Here is a 19,139-nt window from a genome sequence, read left to right on the forward strand (position 1 = left end):
CAGAGCCCCGCAGTGCCAAGAACAACTAGCTCAGGTTTCAGTTCTCAGTCCCGAGCAACTGTGAATTGAGGCTTACTTTTTAAAAAGGAATTTTACCAGGATAGAAAATAACAATTTAGTAGGTGAACCAAAATTTGTCACATTTTAAGATTTTTTTATTCAATGCAATAAAAAATGTTTGTTAGTACCCCAGGTCTATATTGTATTGAATTTGAATTCTGTTGCATAAAAAAAAAAAAAAAGCTTTTGTTTCTTTTCACCCCAGGGAAAATGTATCATGTAGGGTAAGTTACATGGCATCTCCTATCTATCAACTATAATGAAAGAAAAAAAATAATGTTTTGCAGACATATTTTCCTTAGTTCCAAGTTTTGCACAAAATGTTTAAATACCTTCTAACAACGCAGTGTTTATGTTGAATACTTGTGTGATGCGTTGGTGGTGATAGACAATTTTACCTAGCCCTGGGTGAAAATATTTGTTACAAAAAGACACTTTCAGATTGAGTTCCATCTCCATTTGCACATAGATCCCTTTAATGGATGTTGAGAGTTTTGATTTAGAACTTTTAATAGGCTCGTTTACATTTTGCAAATCTCTACCTTTGAAATAAAAATGCAGTGACCCACCCATCTGCAGACAATTAAGACCAGCAGCCAAGTATAAAAGGGTGGAGAACTTTTAATGGGTGTTTATAGATTGGAAGCACCGACCCCCTTTTAAATGAAAGAGGCCTAAGAAGAAATAGTAAGTGTTAAGGATAACCATGAAATTCATTTAACCCCCCAAGCAGAAGATCTGTTATCAAAGAATTGGCTGGACTCTATGCCTTCCAACTTAAGGTTCTTAGCTTAGGTACTTAGCAAAAGTACTCAGAAAAGAAATATCTTATTTAGAAGTGTCTTGATTATAATTTCTTAGCTGCTTTAAGGTCAGAACACAAGCCCACAGGAAGACCAACAGTAAGGTATGTGATATAAAAACAAATATTTCCATAAAATCTTTGCCCTAGCAAAAAGAGAAATTCTTAGTAGGTTCAAGGTGGGAATTTAGGGAATAGTATTTTTTTACAGGAAATACTGGTTAGGCGTTTTATATAGGGGGTTCTGCATTTGTGAAAGGATAATTTGCTCTAAAATATGTGGGCAACCAGCCTAAATTCTCTAATTGAGTAGTTTGCTCATAACCCCAGGCCATTAGGTGAATGTAAACTGTTACAGGCTTAGTAAGAAAATAGTCCCATTAGGATTTTTGTATTTGTATGTGGTTGTGGGTTAGAGTAACTGTTTCCAAAATCATGGATTAATGAAAGGCTCTTTTTTCCGAGTTTGCAAATACCAGCTTTGAAATGCTCAAGCTCAACTTAAGGCAAAGATTCTTTTTTTCGTTGTTGTTGTGCGTCTGTGTGTGTTTTTACAGTTAAAAAATTTTTACAAGATCAAGTCTCAGCTATAAGTTCCATTGTTAGTTATCTAAGGAAAATTAGAGACACTTAATTGACTGGTTGTTAATAAAGGAAAACAGCCGTATTTTCTTTGATACTGCCATTTAAATACTCTGCTCATGTCCTCAAAGTCCCCTCATTGGTCCCTGCCAAGAAACTTGACACATGGAAAATGAGTATGACTTTTCGAAATAAAGACCAGCACAGAAATCCAGGTAATGTGCTACGTATGTTTCGTTCGGTACTTGTGCTGCACATAAGCCCGTATTTTTGTGAAGCAGAAGACAACTTTATGCGCTGCTTCTTGCAGCCGGTGTTGGGCTCCTCTCTCCTCCTTGATCTTTGCAGCTAAAGTCTATTTTCTTTCCTATTCCCCAAGTCCTGTTTTCATGCTATCATCATGTTACCGTGGTATCATCACATTGTTTCTTACAAAGCATAGTTTACTGGTATGTCTGAGAGCAGGGCAAGGAAGGAACCCCAAATAGACTATGTGATATTTCTTCAAATCGATAACTGTAAATGCAGAAGCAATTCAGCCAGAGGAGGAAAATATCTGATAAATGTAATAGACATATTCAAAATTAGGATAATTCATGTGTCTTTTGTCTGTCTCCTTTTCCCTGCTGAAATTGGCTTTACTACTAATAAGGTTGTGGGTAGTGGCATTATAGCAAGTTTTCTTTTAAAAACTGAATTACACAAGCACATTTCTTAGCAATACAATAACAAAATCACAGTTAGAGCCCAACACCGATCTCTTACACCACTTGGGGCAGCGCTTGGCATTTTCATAGGCTGTTTAACTTTTTACCCTATTAGGTTTCCTTTTTTCTGTTTTAAAATTTCCTATTTTAAAATAAAACATAACAGTACAGCAATAACACAAATATATATTCTCCTAAATAATCTAGTTGAAAAATCAGAATAATGTGATATGGAAGGTAATATATTTTTTAAAAACTTTTTAAAGAATATACTACAGCAAAATTGTTTTGAAATGGTGTGTTGTGAGAAATGGGAAATTAAACTCACATACACAGCAGTATGTGAAAAAAGAAGAGATTTTAAGAGGGCATTGCTTTACTGTGAAGGTCTGTCTAAATTCCATGCCTTGAAAGAATGTACAAAAGAGTTCCAGAAGAGTTCGATAGTTTTGAATAGCTTTCTAAAAAACTATAAAACATAACAAAAAGATTGTATTTATTATCTTCCTTGGATTGAGATTGGAGCTATAATACTTAAATACAAATTTTGGAGATTTGCTAAAAGGACTGACGATAAAGGAAACACAAATTGATCCTGGTAACAACCAAATGAAGAAAAATAAATTAGCTTCAAAATTCTTCCCTTAATTGCTCACTGTCAAAAAGAATAATACTGTAGAAAGGAGAGGCAATGATTCATCAGAGTCTTTCATATGCCACTTTTTAAAAAGATTTTATTTTTTAAGTAATCTCTATTAAACACTGGGGCTCGAACTTACAATCCCGAGACTAAGAGTTGCACGCTCTACTGACTGAGCCAACCAGACGCCCCTCATATATACCACTTTACCACTATTTTTAATACCAGCATAACTATGAATTATGTTAAAAAGCAAAATGAAGATACATGTTTTGTGAAGAACAATCCCACTTGAAGTGACCAAAAGACACAGAAAAATGTCAATGATAGTTGAGACCTAACAGAGAAAGAAAAATCCATAAATATAAACATAAAATCAGAATCTGTCTGCATGTAAAGATGCTCCAAGAGGATCCTAGATGACCCCTCAGAAAAGATATAGGTGGAATTTTTAATGAATAACTGTCCTTTCTTAGTTCCATCTAGCACATACAATACCTTTAATAAACATTTTTTAGGTGAATGAGAAAGAAAGAAGAAAAGCAAGCCTGTTATGACACAACATCTATTCCGTGAGAAAGAAAATAATCTGTCTAAATACTCGCTTTTTCGAGTTTACTAAAATATGGTTTAAAATAGGTTTCTGGTAGATACTTGTTGAAGTTGGGTGAGAGGATTCCATTATAGCATTCTCTCTTTGGTGGATGTTTGATATTTTCCATAATAAACATTTAAAAAGTGACAAAGTGGACTCCATAAGTTTTAGAGTTTAGATAAATCGTCATTTGCCAAATTCGTATTTAGTATTCAAAACTTGGAGATTATTGTGGAATTTCTTCTCTAGGAAAAATGTGTTGGGGAGAGAAATAACAACGTGGCATATGCTCTGTCTAGTGACAATGAAACAAGAAGGCAGAAATGAGGCAGAAAGGGGAGTCGGAAGGGAGGGGCAAGGCTGCCTTTTTAAGTGTGATGGCTATTTTAACATTACAAGACTTTGTTCTTCTGATGCTTCACCACCTCATTAACCTATGTGTCATCCTGAAGTATTTTTGCCATGCTCTGATGATTAGAGACCCACTTGCTAACAACACAACATTTCAAATGCAAGCTCTTCCCCGGAGTCGTGGTGAATTAATTTTCAATTAGTTTTCATTAATGAACTTCATTTTTATGGGTCTAATTGCTGTCCCGGCTTTGAGAAACTCAGCAAGCTCTTTGGTGTGTGGGAGAGAGACAGCTAGAGGGAGTCAGGAATATCCTGTGCCCTTTCCACAAGACCTTAGTTCAATCATTGTCCAAAACAAACAAACAAACAAAAAATTATGTCTAAATTATAAATCAAACACATACCAAGAGAACCCATGAATCTTTTCTGGAGTCTTCAGAAGTACATTTTACTGCTAGCTGCACCTGGTGTTCATCTTGTACCCCGAAACCAGGCTCCAGAAGGGAAAAGCTCAGATGCAAGTAGAAAAAAGGCTCTGGGCGCATCCCTCTGTCTATGCCTTAGATTCCTCTCAGGGAAAAGGCTTATCCAGATTGTCCAGATCCAAACAATAGGAGGCTATAACAGCGGGCAAATAATTACAAATACATTTAATACAGAAAGACAAACTACATAGTAAAGCCAATGTTCCTGGGTTGCTAATGATGGACTAGGAGCCTGGGTAACATGCCCACAAACCAAAACTCTAGCAGCTTCTCAGGAAAAGTGTGATGATGCTTTTATGCCAAAAGACAATAAGGTTTCTATGCTCTTTCCATTTCAAAAACCTACAACTAAGAGCCATGAGATACTCACCACCCACAGCCTAAGACTTTGCCTTTATAAAATTTAATAAACGTTTTTCTTCGTGATTTTTCCATGAAAAACTAAGTTTGTTGAGAGCTTAATCCTTTGGTGTTCGCTCATGAAGAGGCACATATTTTAAAGTACACTGTGATTTTAGAATTATAAAAAAAAAGCATTTAATTCCATCTTGTTACTCTGAACTCAAAAATAAATAAAACTTGGGGCACCGGGCTGGCTCTGTCAGTAGAGCATGCAACTCTTGATCTTAGGGTTATGGGATCAAGCTCCACATTGGGGGTAGAGATGACTTTATAAATAAAATCTTGGGGTTCCTCGGTGGCTCAGTCAATTAAGCATCTGCCTTAGGCTCAGATCATGATCCCAGGATGCTGGGATCAAGCCCTGCCTCAGGCTCCCTGCTCAGCGGGGAGTCTGCTTCTCCCTCTCCCTCTGCCTATCTTTCTGCCTATTTGTGCTGGCTCTCCCTCTCTCTGTGGGGCAAATAAAGAAATCTTTTAAAAATTAAATAAAATCCTTAAAAACAAATAAATAAAGCTTATTTATTAGTTAATGCTGTTAATTCCTCCCTTCACGCAGAATTATTATTTCAGCTTTCTTTCCATAGGTATTTATTGAGTGCTGATTCATTCATAATACTTTGGGATCTTTGGGATCCCTGGGTGGCTCAGTGGTTGAGTGCCTGCCTTTGGCCCAGGGCGTGATCCTGGAGACCCGGGATCAAGTCCCACATCAGGCTCCTTGCACAGAGCCTCCTTCTCCCACTGCCTGCATCTCTGCCTCTCTCTCTCTGTGTCTCTCATGAATAAATAAATAAAATCTTTAAAAAAATATTGAGATCTTCAAGATCATATCCAAAACAAAACAAAAGCAAAAAACCAGAAGATGGGTTCCTGTTCTGGTGAAAGTATAAAGTAGTTGAATGATGAAAGAGGAATACACGAAACTATAGAAGAGTAACAAAATAGCCAATAAATAAGTAAAAAACAATGCAGTAGAAAGTATAAGGGGAAGTGCCCACAGCATGTAAAAGAAAGCAAATTATTATGGCCATGAAACTTAGCTGGTATTTTATTGTCTTTATTTACTTTCTTCATCAGAAACTGTTTCTCTGCATTGCTGATCATTTATTGTGAAAACAAACTCAGATTTCTATTCTTTTTTAAAAAAGTGGTATCAGGGCGCCTGGCTGGCTCATTTGGTGGAGCATGCAACTCTTGATCCCAGGGTTGTAATTTCAAGCCCCATTTGGGAGTAGAGATTACTCAAAAATAAATAAATAAATAGATAAATACAAAAATCTAAAAAAGTAATAAAAAATAAATGAGTGGTATCTTCTAGACATAAGCATTTCCTGGCATTCAGTTTTTTGCCCACCGAGAGGTATAAAAATAAAATTGGAGATTTTCTGTGGTGATGTAAAGACAATGACTTCCACAAATATCAGCAGAAACTAGAAATGTGAAATACTTTCCTATGTAAGTCACTTTCAAAGATCTGGAACATCACAGTACAAATTAGAATTCAATCTGTAAAAATAGGAAAAGAATGATAGATAATAAAACTGAATTCGTCATGTACAGGAACAAAACAAGCCCTCAAAAGAAATAAGTGGCCCTTTAGTTAATGTGATGAATTAAGGACAATTTGTCAAAACATTTAGAAATGCTTAATATTTAATAAATTTATGTATATTTAACAAACTATTGCCTAACTGGTTACGATTTAAGATCTGGAGGCTGACACTGGTGTAGGAGAAAGAGTTCAGATTTTAGAGTTAGACAGACCTGAATTAATCCCATTTCTGACATTTATGAACAGATGCTTAGGCAAGTTTCTTAACCTCTCTGAGCTTCGGTTTCATTATTGGTAAAGTACAATTAATAATAATGCCTACATTAGAAAGATTTTTGTGAGGTTTAATTGGGATAACATATAAAAGGTTTTGCATGTGGTAAGCACTCAATAAAAATGAACTATTGCTATGATATATACTCAAGTAAACATTTGGCAGCAAGAAAGGCTCTAGGAGAATGAGGAGTTACCTTAAAAGTTATCCCAGTGGAGTATATAAAATATTTTTATTGAAAACCACTAATAAATTTGGATGTCTAATCAATGAGAATGATATGACTGCCATTACTTAAGCTGCCTGATGGTCAATTCAAATCATTGATGACATGTCCTCAGTTTCCAAATCTCAACTTCTGGCACAAAAATCAAATATTTAATACCAATTTGCCTTCATAATTCCACAGACACACCAGATAATTGGGTTCTACCTTTTGTCCTAAACTCTCCTGAGTTAAAAATCAACAAACAATAATATACATGTCCTATGTCTTCCCGTGAATAAAACATAAGTGGATCTATGTGGTTTTATTAGGTCAGTTGGGAAAATCAACTCCTCTGCAGCCATGCACCTGTTTTCTGCATGTTCTAATATGGGAAATGTCAACCCTCTTAAATGAAACACTGAAGCTAGACCCTAAGTACATTTTCCGAAACTCATCACAATAATGCTATTACATGATACATGTTTTTCCAAAACATTGAAGGACTTTTTCAGGATTCCATAGTCTTACTCATAATGTTCTTATAAGGTGGATGATTTTTATGACTTTAATCTTTTGTAGACATAACTGTACCATAGTAGCTGGAAGTCAAACAGCATTACCATAAAAAGACAATGAGAGAGAACTGAGTAAAACTGTAATTCTGACTATGCAAGACACTTTTAAAAATAAGCCATTTTACCTGTAGTAGAACAATAGAATGTTCCTGCCCTCATCTTAGCCTTATAAAATGTTAATTATTTTGTTTTTGTTTTTCTTGGAATAGTAAGATATGTACAGAGTTTCAACAATTTTAAAGCTCAAAAGGATATGCTCCCCTCGCTGACCTCAGAAAGTTGGAGGCACTATGCAATCATACAGATTATAAATGGAATTTTACAGTGATTTTCCCTGATATACAGATGATAGATGACAGATACATAAGTAGAATTTACTTCTGACTTAATAATGTAGCATATATTATCATGTTACATATTGCATCTTATAATATTAGTTAATAATGTAGTATATTAAATCAGATGTAAACCAAGAAATAGAATATAAGTTACTACAAGTTTTTTGTGACTTTGAGTTTTGAAGAAACTAACATAAAAGTCTATATTGTACTATAAAAAGACCATTAGGAAAAGTTATGAAAACCATTTCACTAAAGGTGCTATTTACACAAAGTCAAAGGAGAATTGGAGAAAATACCAAAAGCTCCTATCTGGCCGGACCCAAATAACCAGAATTCTTTGTAGTCATAGACAGTGATTACTTACGCTTCTGTAGATGGCCCTAAGACTCTGCAAGATGAAAGTGCCTTCTGAAGCACAAAGTGATACAACCGTTTGCATTAGTCTTGGTATTAAAGTCACCTTATTATATTCTATTTCCTTGAAATGTGTGACCCAGAAGGAAATGTTTTATATGCATGGTAGTTGTTCTGTTACCCAGAATATTATATGTCATAATATTTCACTATCCTTAAATTCTTTAAAAGGAGGAGTTTCCTTTAAATTTAACACAGAAATAAAAGGACGTGTGGCGAGATGATTTTTACCTATACAGCGTTATAAGTAAGACTTTCATTTGTCCTCATTCTTGACTGCATTATTATTAATATTGCCTTAGAGTATACTGAGCCATTTTATCCTTTTGTTGTTGTTGTTCCTAATAAATATCATTGCATACTATCAGACATTCAGATAGATTTTGATTCCAAAACCACAATATCTTAAATGCATATAAATGTATTTCGAATGATTAAAGTCCAGCTATTAAGATATTTTCTACAAGGAAAAAATACTTTAAGTAAATGCAAGTAATTGTGCTGAGATATCGTAAACATTGAACATTTATGGTACTCAGTTTTATAAGTTAACAATTGAATACCATTTACTGGGTGTTTTTTTTTTTTAACATAATGTCTTCAGAGCTAGTTACCTCCATTTTTTACACCCACTTTAATAATTATGCATTGTACATGGTTTGAATAATTGCCTTAAAATGCGTCTCTCTGAATCTAGTTTGGAAAGTAAATTATTCACTTGACGGGATGAGCACCGGGTGTTATTCTGTATGTTGGTAAATTGAACACCAATAAAAAATAAATTTATTTTTTTAAAAAAGGAAAGTAAATTATTAACACAGAACACTGTTTTTAGAGGTTCCCACTGAAAATTTAAAAAGTGCTTTCTGAAAAAAATAAATAAAATAAATAAAAAGTGCTTTCTGTAGGCTTTGCTTTGAGTTTTTAAACTGTTTCAAGCATACTATATGGTTCCATTATTAACTATTAAATTTTTAAATATTTATATGTGTCAACATCAAACTATTTGTTTTGACAGACAGTGAAACCAAAGGAAGCGAGGAAATGCACAATTAGATACTGCACAAGAAGGATACCGTTATCATCCGACACTCGGACACCACATGGTACGTTAAGAGAGCCATGAAAACAGCATTCCGTTGTGTTACAGTGACATATGGTAACCTTTCAAAATTAACAGAGTATTTTGCTGCCTAAAGGCTTGTACTGCATTCTTACTAGTTGCAGGGTAGAGGGTTAGTTGTTTGTTTGGGGGGTTTTTGGCTGGTTTGTTTTTCGCAGGAGGGGCACTTAAAATGCCTTCTGTGTTTTGATAAGTACTTTTGAGAGTTTATGAAGCATTAATCTCTTTTAGATATGTGATTCTGGTTAAGAAAACACATTTCTTTTGTTTTCTTCACAGCTCTCTCCTCTGTGTTGATTGGGATAGCTTCTCTGTTCTCTTCCTCTCGGCCAAACTGCATTTTTTAAAAGATGTTTTGTTGTTTGTTTGGCTTTTTAGAGATTTTATTTATTTATGCATGAGAGACCCAGAGAGAGAGGCAGAGACACAGGCCAAGGGAGAAGCAGGCTCCATGTGGGGAGCCTGATGCAGGAGTTGATCCTAGGACCCTGGGGTCACGACCTAAACCGAAGGCAGACGCTCAACCACTGAGCCACCCAGGCGTCCCAAAAGATGTTTTTAAAATATATCAGGGAAGCTCTAAACCTGTTTGGCTATGATATTGGTTGCTCATGCCTGATCTAACAGGCTCTGAGTTCTCCTTGATCTTTCACAAGTGCAGCCTCGTCCCCAGTTTTGTTTAAGACACCCAGGGTTAGCTCTTCCTCCACACACCCTTGATACCCACGACGTAACTAGAGTCATCCTCACTTAACTTCAGCATTGTAAAATATTCAGTTTATGCCCTATAATGTGTTCACTATATAAATAAGATTTCATTATGCTTCCAAAATATGGAATGTTTTTCTAAACCATAAGGAAGAACATAGACTCTCATCTCAAACTTCACATAGGTCTCTATGTGGCACTGTTTTCAAAACAAAATGAAGGTTTTTAGAGTCATATAAACTCAACCTCACTGTCCATGTATATACACTTTCTAAATATTAATTAGGATAGTCCGTGGCTTCGATGAACTGGGGTGGAGACTCCTCCAAATCTCCAACCACTACCATCTGGCTCTAAAGCATCTATTGGCCATTTGTCCTACCAGATATCAAATTTCTTTTTTGAGAGTGTTATATTTATTTTTTTTAATTTTTATTTATTTATGATAGTCACAGAGAGAGAGAGAGAGAGAGAGAGAGGCAGAGACATAGGCAGAGGGAGAAGCAGGCTCCATGCACGGGGAGCCCGACGTGGGATTCGATCCCGGGTCTCCAGGATCACACCCTGGGCCAAAGGCAGGCGCCAAACCGCTGCACCACCCAGGGATCCCGAGGGTGTTATATTTAGACTTCTGGAAGAGGGGGCAGGAATACTTAGTTCTATGCCCCTAACTTACCCCCCAAAGGGATCAAAGGCCAGTACATATTTTGAGGTCAATTACTCTGCCTCTTTGGTTTAGAGGGACCTTAGTTATGCAATCTTCGAGACACAAAAGGTAAAAGAATTTTCCTGCACCCAAAAATCACTGACACCACACAGGGAGAGATTCCAGCCCTGCTGAATTCCTTCATCACATGGTGTAACAGGACAAGTACAGACACAAGTTCACCAGGCAGAGGATGGCTGGAGTGTTGTCAGTCGCCGGTAGCTGACTTTCTCCTCCTGGAACCAGGAGGAAGACTCAGTCATAGCATGTTTAAGAATACAGGCCCTCGGTTTGGGTAGTCTGGGTTCAAATTTCACACATTGCTAGTTGTATGATTTTGAGCCAGTTAATTAAGCTTAACTTTCTCCTCTATAAAATAGAGTTAATGACCACATCTACTTGATAGAGCTTCAGTGTCATAACGCATGTAAAGTACCTGGTGCGTGGCAAGCACAGAGTAAATGTTAGTTATTATCCTTTCATTCATTCATTGAACAAACACTGAACACCTACTGAAAAGCATTTTATGGATGGAGAACTGGGGCACAAAAATCGTGGGCAGTTATCCAAAGTTATTGTCGAAATAACAGTGGGACGCAGATGTCCTAATGTCAATTTTTATCTCACGAGGCTAAGCTGGCTCTCTTAATGGGATATTAAAAACCCAACCTAGATTTGGGAAACATCCAGGAGTTTCTCTAAAGATGAAACATTTTAATGAAAAGCTAATTTCTTGTTTTGGTTTTGTGGATGGAATGATTTCAAACATGTCTATAGAGTTATCATGAGCAGAACAAAAGAAGACTGAGATATGAAGGTGACCCATTAAAAAAATGCCAACAGAGGACACCTGGGTGGCTCAGGGCATGATCCTGGAGTCCTGGAATCGAGTTCCACATCAGGCACCCTACGTGGAGCCTGCTTCTCCGTCTGTGTCTCTGCCTCTCTCTGTGTCTCTCATGAATGAATAAATAAAATCTAAAAAAAAAAAAAAATGCCAACAGATTCTTAAACCATACAAAAATCCATCTCAGAGGCAGCCCAGTGGCTCAGCGGTTTAGCGCTGCCTTCAGCCCAGGGCCTGATCCTGGAGACCAGGGATCAAGTCCCACATCATGCTCCCTGCATGGAGCCTGCTTCTCCCTCTGCCTATGTCTCTGCCTCTCTCTGTGTCTCTCATAAATAAATAAAATCTTTAAAAAAAAATCCATTTCACTGCTTTACCTGTGTCTTGCACATTCTAGAAAATATATCTTGTAAAGTAAGGACCCATTATTTTTATTTCTTTAATTGTATGTATTGTCTTTATTTCTTCATATAATGAGATTCTTATAAATTTTAATCGATACTATTAATAACATAGAAAATAATCAATAAGGACAAACAATGGATGAGATGCAGAAAAGGAAGGTGTCCTTTTCAATTGATGATTTCTTTTCCCAAATGAATGTTTACCCCCAGAGATTGCCTAATAAAATGAAGTTATGATTCTAAATAGACTAGCCCACACCCACCTGACTAAATGCTGATTTTAGATTCCCTATGGAAAAAATAGGACTTAAATATTTAATTTCCATATCACTACTACTGAATTGAAAATTTCAGGCTTTATAAATTCCAAATAACTTAAGACTGGATAAAAGACCATAAGATGAAATCAAATTAAATATAAAGTTCTTCACATGTTCTAGTAGGAATGCAAAAATGTTGATGTTAAAAAGTAATAAAATCAGGGGCACCTGGCTGGCTCAGTCAGTAGAGCATGCAACTTTTGATCTGGGGGTTGAAAGTTCAAGTCCCACATTGGGTGCAGAGAGTACTTAAAAATAAAATCATTTTTTTAGGCGCCTAGGTGGCTTAGCGCCTGCCTTCAGCCTGGAGTGTGATCCTGGAGTCCTGGGATCAAGTCCCAAATCAGGCTCCCTGCATAGAGCCTGCTTCTCCCTCTGCCTGTGTCTCTGCCTCTCTCTCTCTCTGGGTCTCTCATGAATAAATAAATAAAATCTAATAAAATAAAATCATTTTTTTTTAAAAAAGTGATAAAGGCACCTGAGTGGTTCAATCAGTTGGGCATCTCTCAGTTTCTGCTCAGGTCATGATCTCAGGATCATGCGATTGAGCTCCACTTTGGGTTCTGTGCTCAAGCAGGAGTCTGCTTGAGATTCTTTCCCCTCCTGACTCTCCCTCCCCCTCTGCTCCTTTTCTGTTCCTCTTCTCTCTCTCAAATAAGTAAATAAATCTTTCTTTAAACAGGTGATAAAATCAATAAACAGTTAGTGTGGTCACTAAAACACTGCAGGATCAATCCAACAATGAGACTTTTTTCCCACTGAAAGCATAGAAAGAAATATATTAAGACTACGCAGGGCCACCTGGATAGCTCAGTGATTGAGTGTCTGTCTTTGGCTCAGGTCATGATCCCGGGGTCCTGGGATCAAGTCCCACATCAGATTCCCCACAGGGAGCCTGCTTCTCCCTCTGCCTATGTCTCTGCCTCTCTCTGTGTGTCTCTCATGAATAAATAAAGTGTTTAAAAAAAAAGACTGCCCAAATATTTTGACCAAACTTAGTTAATGCTTTATAGGTGAATTTTCTAAGCATCTTCAACCAGAATTACAAGGTTTGATGAGATAGGGTAAACCCACATTTCATGACATGAATATTTCAAAGTATTAAACTTGTTTTTTCTTAACTCCTTCTAATTAAAAACTATACCAGACAGCTGGGGGAGGGGGGTGTTAGCGCCGCCTTCAGCCCAGGGTGTGATCCTGGAGCCTCACGTCGGGAATAGAGTCCCATGTCGGGCTCCCTGCATGGAGCCTGCTTCTCCCTCTGCCTGTGTCTCTGCCTCTCTCTATATATATCTCTTATGAATAAATAAAAATCTTTTTAAAAAAGAAATAAAAACTATACCAAAATTAATATGAAAATAAATTTCGAAACAGCCAGGAGTCAGAATGTGTATTTTGAATGACAGCAGTTGTACTAACTTATAATCATTTCTTTAACCCATAAAAAATCTTCTTTATAGCTTTGGTCCCATGATGTGTATTTCTGATGCAGAAAATTATTCAGAAAAGCAAGATAGTCCTGGTCTGTGTAAGTGTATTTAAATTTTGCTGTGAGATATACCTTGATAATATAAAAAAAAGTGAGAATATTTTTACAAATGCTAAAACTAGCATTTGATAGAGTTGTTTACAGAAACAGTCTTTTAATCCATGTAATTCCTGGAGTACCCTATCTGTGGTACAGGGTGCTTATCAGTTTTGGATCATACCGTAACACAGCTCTGAGCTTAGTTAGTAGTCACTTTTATGTTCCCTCTCCCCTGGCACAATGGCAATTTTGAAACTGTTAAATGTAAGATTTCTCCTTACTGAATAGGAGTTGAGATTAATCCATTCATTCATTCCACATATTTTTACAGAGTGTCTATTAGGTGCTAGCTAGGGATCTGCACAGAGAAAAATTCATGGTCCCTGCTCTCACATAGCTTCGTAAACTTCAGTAGAAGAGCCAGGCCTTTAGCAAATAATCACACAAATAAGTGTATAATTTAAAGATGATAAGTGTTAGGAAGGAAAATTGTAGGGTACCTTGAGCTAGAAGAAGATGACTCTAATTTAGTTTGGGAGATTATGGAAAGCTGTTCTGCTAGCAGCACTCATCTCTCTACCAGGACAAAAGCCAGCTTGAAAATAAAACCAATATTCAAGAGAGGGAAGAACCAGGATAATCACAGTGAAATGAAGCCCTGGCAGGATTATAAATTAAGGGCTAAACCAACCCCAGGTCTATCCAATTTGGGTTTTTTATTAATGGCTATCAAAAGCATTCTGTAACAGGCAAAGAGGATTCTCAGCAGAGAAAATAGCCTACATGAAAACCCTAATGCCAGAAAGAATGCGATACAATATTAGATACTTCTTATTGCCAACACAGAGCCATTCCTTTGTCCTCTAGGGCACGAATCTACGCTTATACTGTTCTCGGTCTCTAGCGCTTTTCACACCTACGATCCGCCTATCAAATCCTACCCATTCTTCAAAACTGTGTTTAAGTAGATTCTCCTTCTCCACTAAGTCTCTAACCATTTCTACCCATAACGATACCCTTTCTCCTTACTGATCCTAGCCAATTTTTTTCCAGTTTCAAATTCAGTATCTGCTATATCACTCAACCTCCCCCTCCAACCTGTTCTCCAATGCACTTTTGCATCTGCAGGCCTTTGCCCAGCATATTTCATACTTCCTTGACCCGGAATGAACTTCCTCTTACACCATCTCTTGAAACCTTACATATCCTTCAGACATTTGTAATGCCACTTTTCTTGGAAAGCTTTCTCTCATCCCCTCATAGGATTATCTATTTCCCCCACTAGGTTGTCCTTACTTGAAGATAAGGACCATCTTTTACTAACTTTGAGTTCCAAATGCATTGCTACAACACAGTAGACACTAAAGACAAATTTTTGTTGAATGAATAAGTGGCCGAATGGATGGATGCATGCATAAAGAGAAGGAGAGATTCCTATTTTTATATGTATGCAAATTCTTAGAAAAAGGAACCATATCTAATTTTTTAATCCTCTTAGTACATAGAATACCATGCAGAAACTAAATATAAATATTTATTGAATGAAAAAATGATGATAATTTTGATAAAGTTTGAAATAATCAGAAGTATGAGAATTTAAGCAAATTTGATTTCTTTATTTTCTTTTATTTTTTAGTTTTGCTTAACTAGAAGCTATAGAATGTGATTTAGCCACATTTCCTTTAATGCCCAGAGTTAAGTACATTCTTTGCTTATGACATAAATCATCAGAGCCACTACTAAAGTCACTGATGTACAAGGATAGGGAGCTAATAGAAACCAGAAGTGTTGTTCATGTGGTTAAGCACTAAATTTTGGTGAATTGCATTGAAATAGCAAACAGCCTCAGCTGTAAATACTTGACTGAAAGAACTAAAAACCAATGTTTACTTCCTTCAATGAAATTCTCTTTAGAACTGGCAAATAGAGTTTCGCAGTAAGAATGTCTTTTAGCGGATCAAACTGGAAACCTAATAGTCTTTTCATTTTCTTTTAAGTAAGTGTCTCAAATTTTCAAGTTTGGTTAAGACTTTTGGTACCGTTCATATAGTATTTGGTGGGGATATAATTGATACAGATTTTTTGAATGGCAATTTGACACTATTTATCAAAATGTATAATATGCATAACCTTTGACCCATTGAATCTTCTGGGACCCCATATCAAGTTTAAAAACTCATACTAGAAGACAAAGAAATTACTTTTGAATGTCTGAAAATTTCCATAAGACAAAGAGTTTTTTAAATAGAGGTATACCTCATCTTATTATGCTTTGCTTTATTGCACTTACAGATAATGTATTTTTTACAAATTGAAGGTTAGTGGTAACCCTGGGTTGCCCAAGTCTATCAGGGTCATTTTCCCAACAGCATTTGCTCACTTCAGTTCTCTGTGTTCCATTTTGATAACTCTCACAATATTTTAAACTTTTTCATTATTATTATATATTTATTATGGTGACCTGTGATCAGGAATCCTTGATGTTACTATTGCAATTGCTTTGGGTTGCCACGAACTGCACCCGTAGAAAACAAACCGAATCAATAAATGTTTTTTGTGTTACTGCTCCACCAACCGACCATTCCCAACTCTCTCTCCCTCTCCTCAGATCTTCCTATTTCCTGGACACAGCAATATTGAAATTAGGTCAATTAATAACCCGACAGTGGCCTCTAAGTGAGTGAAAAGAAGAGTCACACATCTCTCACTTTAAATCAAAAGCTAGAAATGATTAAGCCTACAGAGGAAGACATGTTCAAAAACTGAGATAGGCAGAGAGCCTCTTGGGCCAGTTATCCAAGCTTTGAATGTAAAGGAAAAGTTTTTGAAGGAAAATAAAAGTGCTCCAGTGAACACATGAATGATAAAGTGAAACAGCCTTATTGCTGATATGAAGAAAGTTGTAGTGGTCTGGATAGACAATCAAACCAGCCACAAGTCAAAACCTAATCCAGGGCAAGGTGCTAAATTTCTTCAATTCTCTGAAGGCTGACAGAGGTGAGGAGGCTGCAGAAGAAAAGTTGGAAGCAAGCAGAGGTTGGTTCATGAGGTTTAAGAAAAGAAGTCATCCCCACAGCATAAAAATGCAAGGTGAGGCAGCAAGTGCTGATGTAGAAGTTGCAGCAAGTTTTCCAGAAGATCTAGTTAAGATCATTAATGAAGATGGCTACACTAAATAACAGATGTTCACTACAGATGAAACAGCTTTAGGTTGGAAGAAGACGCCATCTATGACTTTCATAGCCTATGAGAAGTCAACACTTTGGCTTCAAAGCTTCAAAGGACAGGCTGATTCTCTAGTTAGGGGCTAAAGCAGCTGTTAATTTTAAGTTGAAGCCAATGTTCATTGACTATTCAAAAAATCCTAGGGCCCTTAAGAATTAAGAATCACTCTACTCTATTAGAGTGTTCTAATACACCAACAAAGCCTGTGGATGATAGCATATCTGTTTACAATATGGTTTACTGATTATTTTAAGCCCACTGTTGAGACTTACTACTCAGAAAAAAGATTCCTTTCAAAATGTGACTGCACATCGGCAATGCACCTGATCAGCCAAGAGCTCTGATGGAGATTCACAACGAGATTAATGTTTTCATGCCTGCTAACACAGCATCCATTCTGCCGCCCATGGATCAAGGGGTAATTTTGACTTTCAAGTCTTATTATTTAAGAAATACATTTCATAGGTTACAGCTGCCGTAGATAGTGATTCCTCTGATGAATCTGGGCAAAGTAAATTGAAAACCTTCTGGAAAGGATTCATCATTCTAGACGCCATTAAGAACATTCGTGATTCATGGGAAGAGGTCAAAATATCAATATTAACAGGAGTTCGGAAGATGTAATTCCATCCTCATGAATGACTTTGAAGGGTTCAAGACTTCTGTGGAGGAAGTAACTGCACATGTGGTAGAAATAACAAGAAAACTCGAATCAGAAGTGGAGTCTGGGAGCACCTGACTGACTTAGTAGAGCACGTGACTCTTGATCTCAGGGTTCTAAGTTCGAATCCCACATTGAGTGTAGAGATCACTTAAAAACAAAATCTCAAAAAGAAAAAGTGAAGCCTGAAGATATGATTGAATGGCTACAATCTCCTGATAAAACTTGAATAGATGAGGAACTGCTTCTTATAGATGAGCAAAGAAAGTGGTTTCTTGAGATGGAACCTACTGGTAAAGATGCTCTGAAGATTTGAAATGACATAAAAGAATTTAGAATATTACAAAAACCTAGTTGATAAAGCAGCAGCAGAGTTTGAGAGGATTGACTCAAATTCTGAAAGAAATTCTACTGGAGGCAAAATGCAATCAAACAGCATCACATGCTACAGAGATATCATTCGTGAAAGGGAGTGTCGATCGATGGAGTAAATGTCATTGTTGTCTTATTTGAAGATATTGTCACGGCCACCCCAACCTTCAGCAGCCACCACCCTGATCAGTCAGCAGCCATCAACATTGAGACAAGACCTCCCCACCTGCAAAAAGATGACAAGTCACTGAGAGTTCAGATGACAGTATTTTTTTAAGGTTTTTTTTTGGGGGGGGTGCTTTTTTTTTTAGAGAGAGAGAGGGGGAGAGAGCACACACGCGTGGCAGGTAGGGGTGGGGGAGGTGGCGTGGTGTCCCAATCAAAAATACTTCATTGCTAAAAATACTGTCAGAGCACCTGGGTAGCTCAGTCCATTAAGGATCTGACTCTTCACTTCAGCTCAGGTCATGATCTCAGGGCCATGAGATGGAGCCCTAAGTAAGGCCCCACACTCAGCGGGGGTCTTCTTCTCCCTCACCCTCCTTCCCCCTCTGTGCCTCCACACCCCCCCTTCTCATGAGTGAGGTGCTCTCTCTCTCTCAAATAAATAAATAAAATCTTTTTTAAAATTTGTATTAAGGTATGTATATTATTTTTTAGACATATGCTATTACATACTTAATAGACTACATTATAGTGTAAAGATAACTTTTATATACACTGAGAAATCAAAAAATTCATTTGACTCTATTACACTGTTCCCTCTATGGCAGTGGTCTGGAACTGAATCCACAATATCTCTGAGGTATGCCTATGTCCACTTCTGCTTAGGATCTAGAAAGCTTTAAGAGAACATTGTTCCCATCCTAAGAACAAGAAAGCCAGATAATCTACAAAATCATAATTTTTCTTGAATCCATTAGAGATGTGAGTACACAAGGCAACTAAATGATAAAAATTCCAAAGAGTGACAAGCCCCTCCAAGAAAAAAGGGAACACATGAATTGTTACTTTTGTCACAGCATGCAAGCATTTCTTCTTACCATTAACACAGGTAACAAGAAAACAGCTAAACTTTTTTTTTTTTTTTTTTTTTTTGACAGAGAGAGAGCACAAAAGCAGGGAGAGCAGCAGGCAGAGGGAGAGGAAGAAGCAGGCTCCCGCCAAGTAGAGTCCAATATGGGCCTTGATCTCAGGACCCTGGGATCATGAACTGAGCTGAAGGAAGACACTTAAGTGACTTGAGCCACCCAG

The sequence above is a fragment of the Vulpes lagopus genome, chromosome 11, assembly GCF_018345385.1.
Source record: "Vulpes lagopus strain Blue_001 chromosome 11, ASM1834538v1, whole genome shotgun sequence".
NCBI lineage: Eukaryota > Metazoa > Chordata > Mammalia > Carnivora > Canidae > Vulpes > Vulpes lagopus.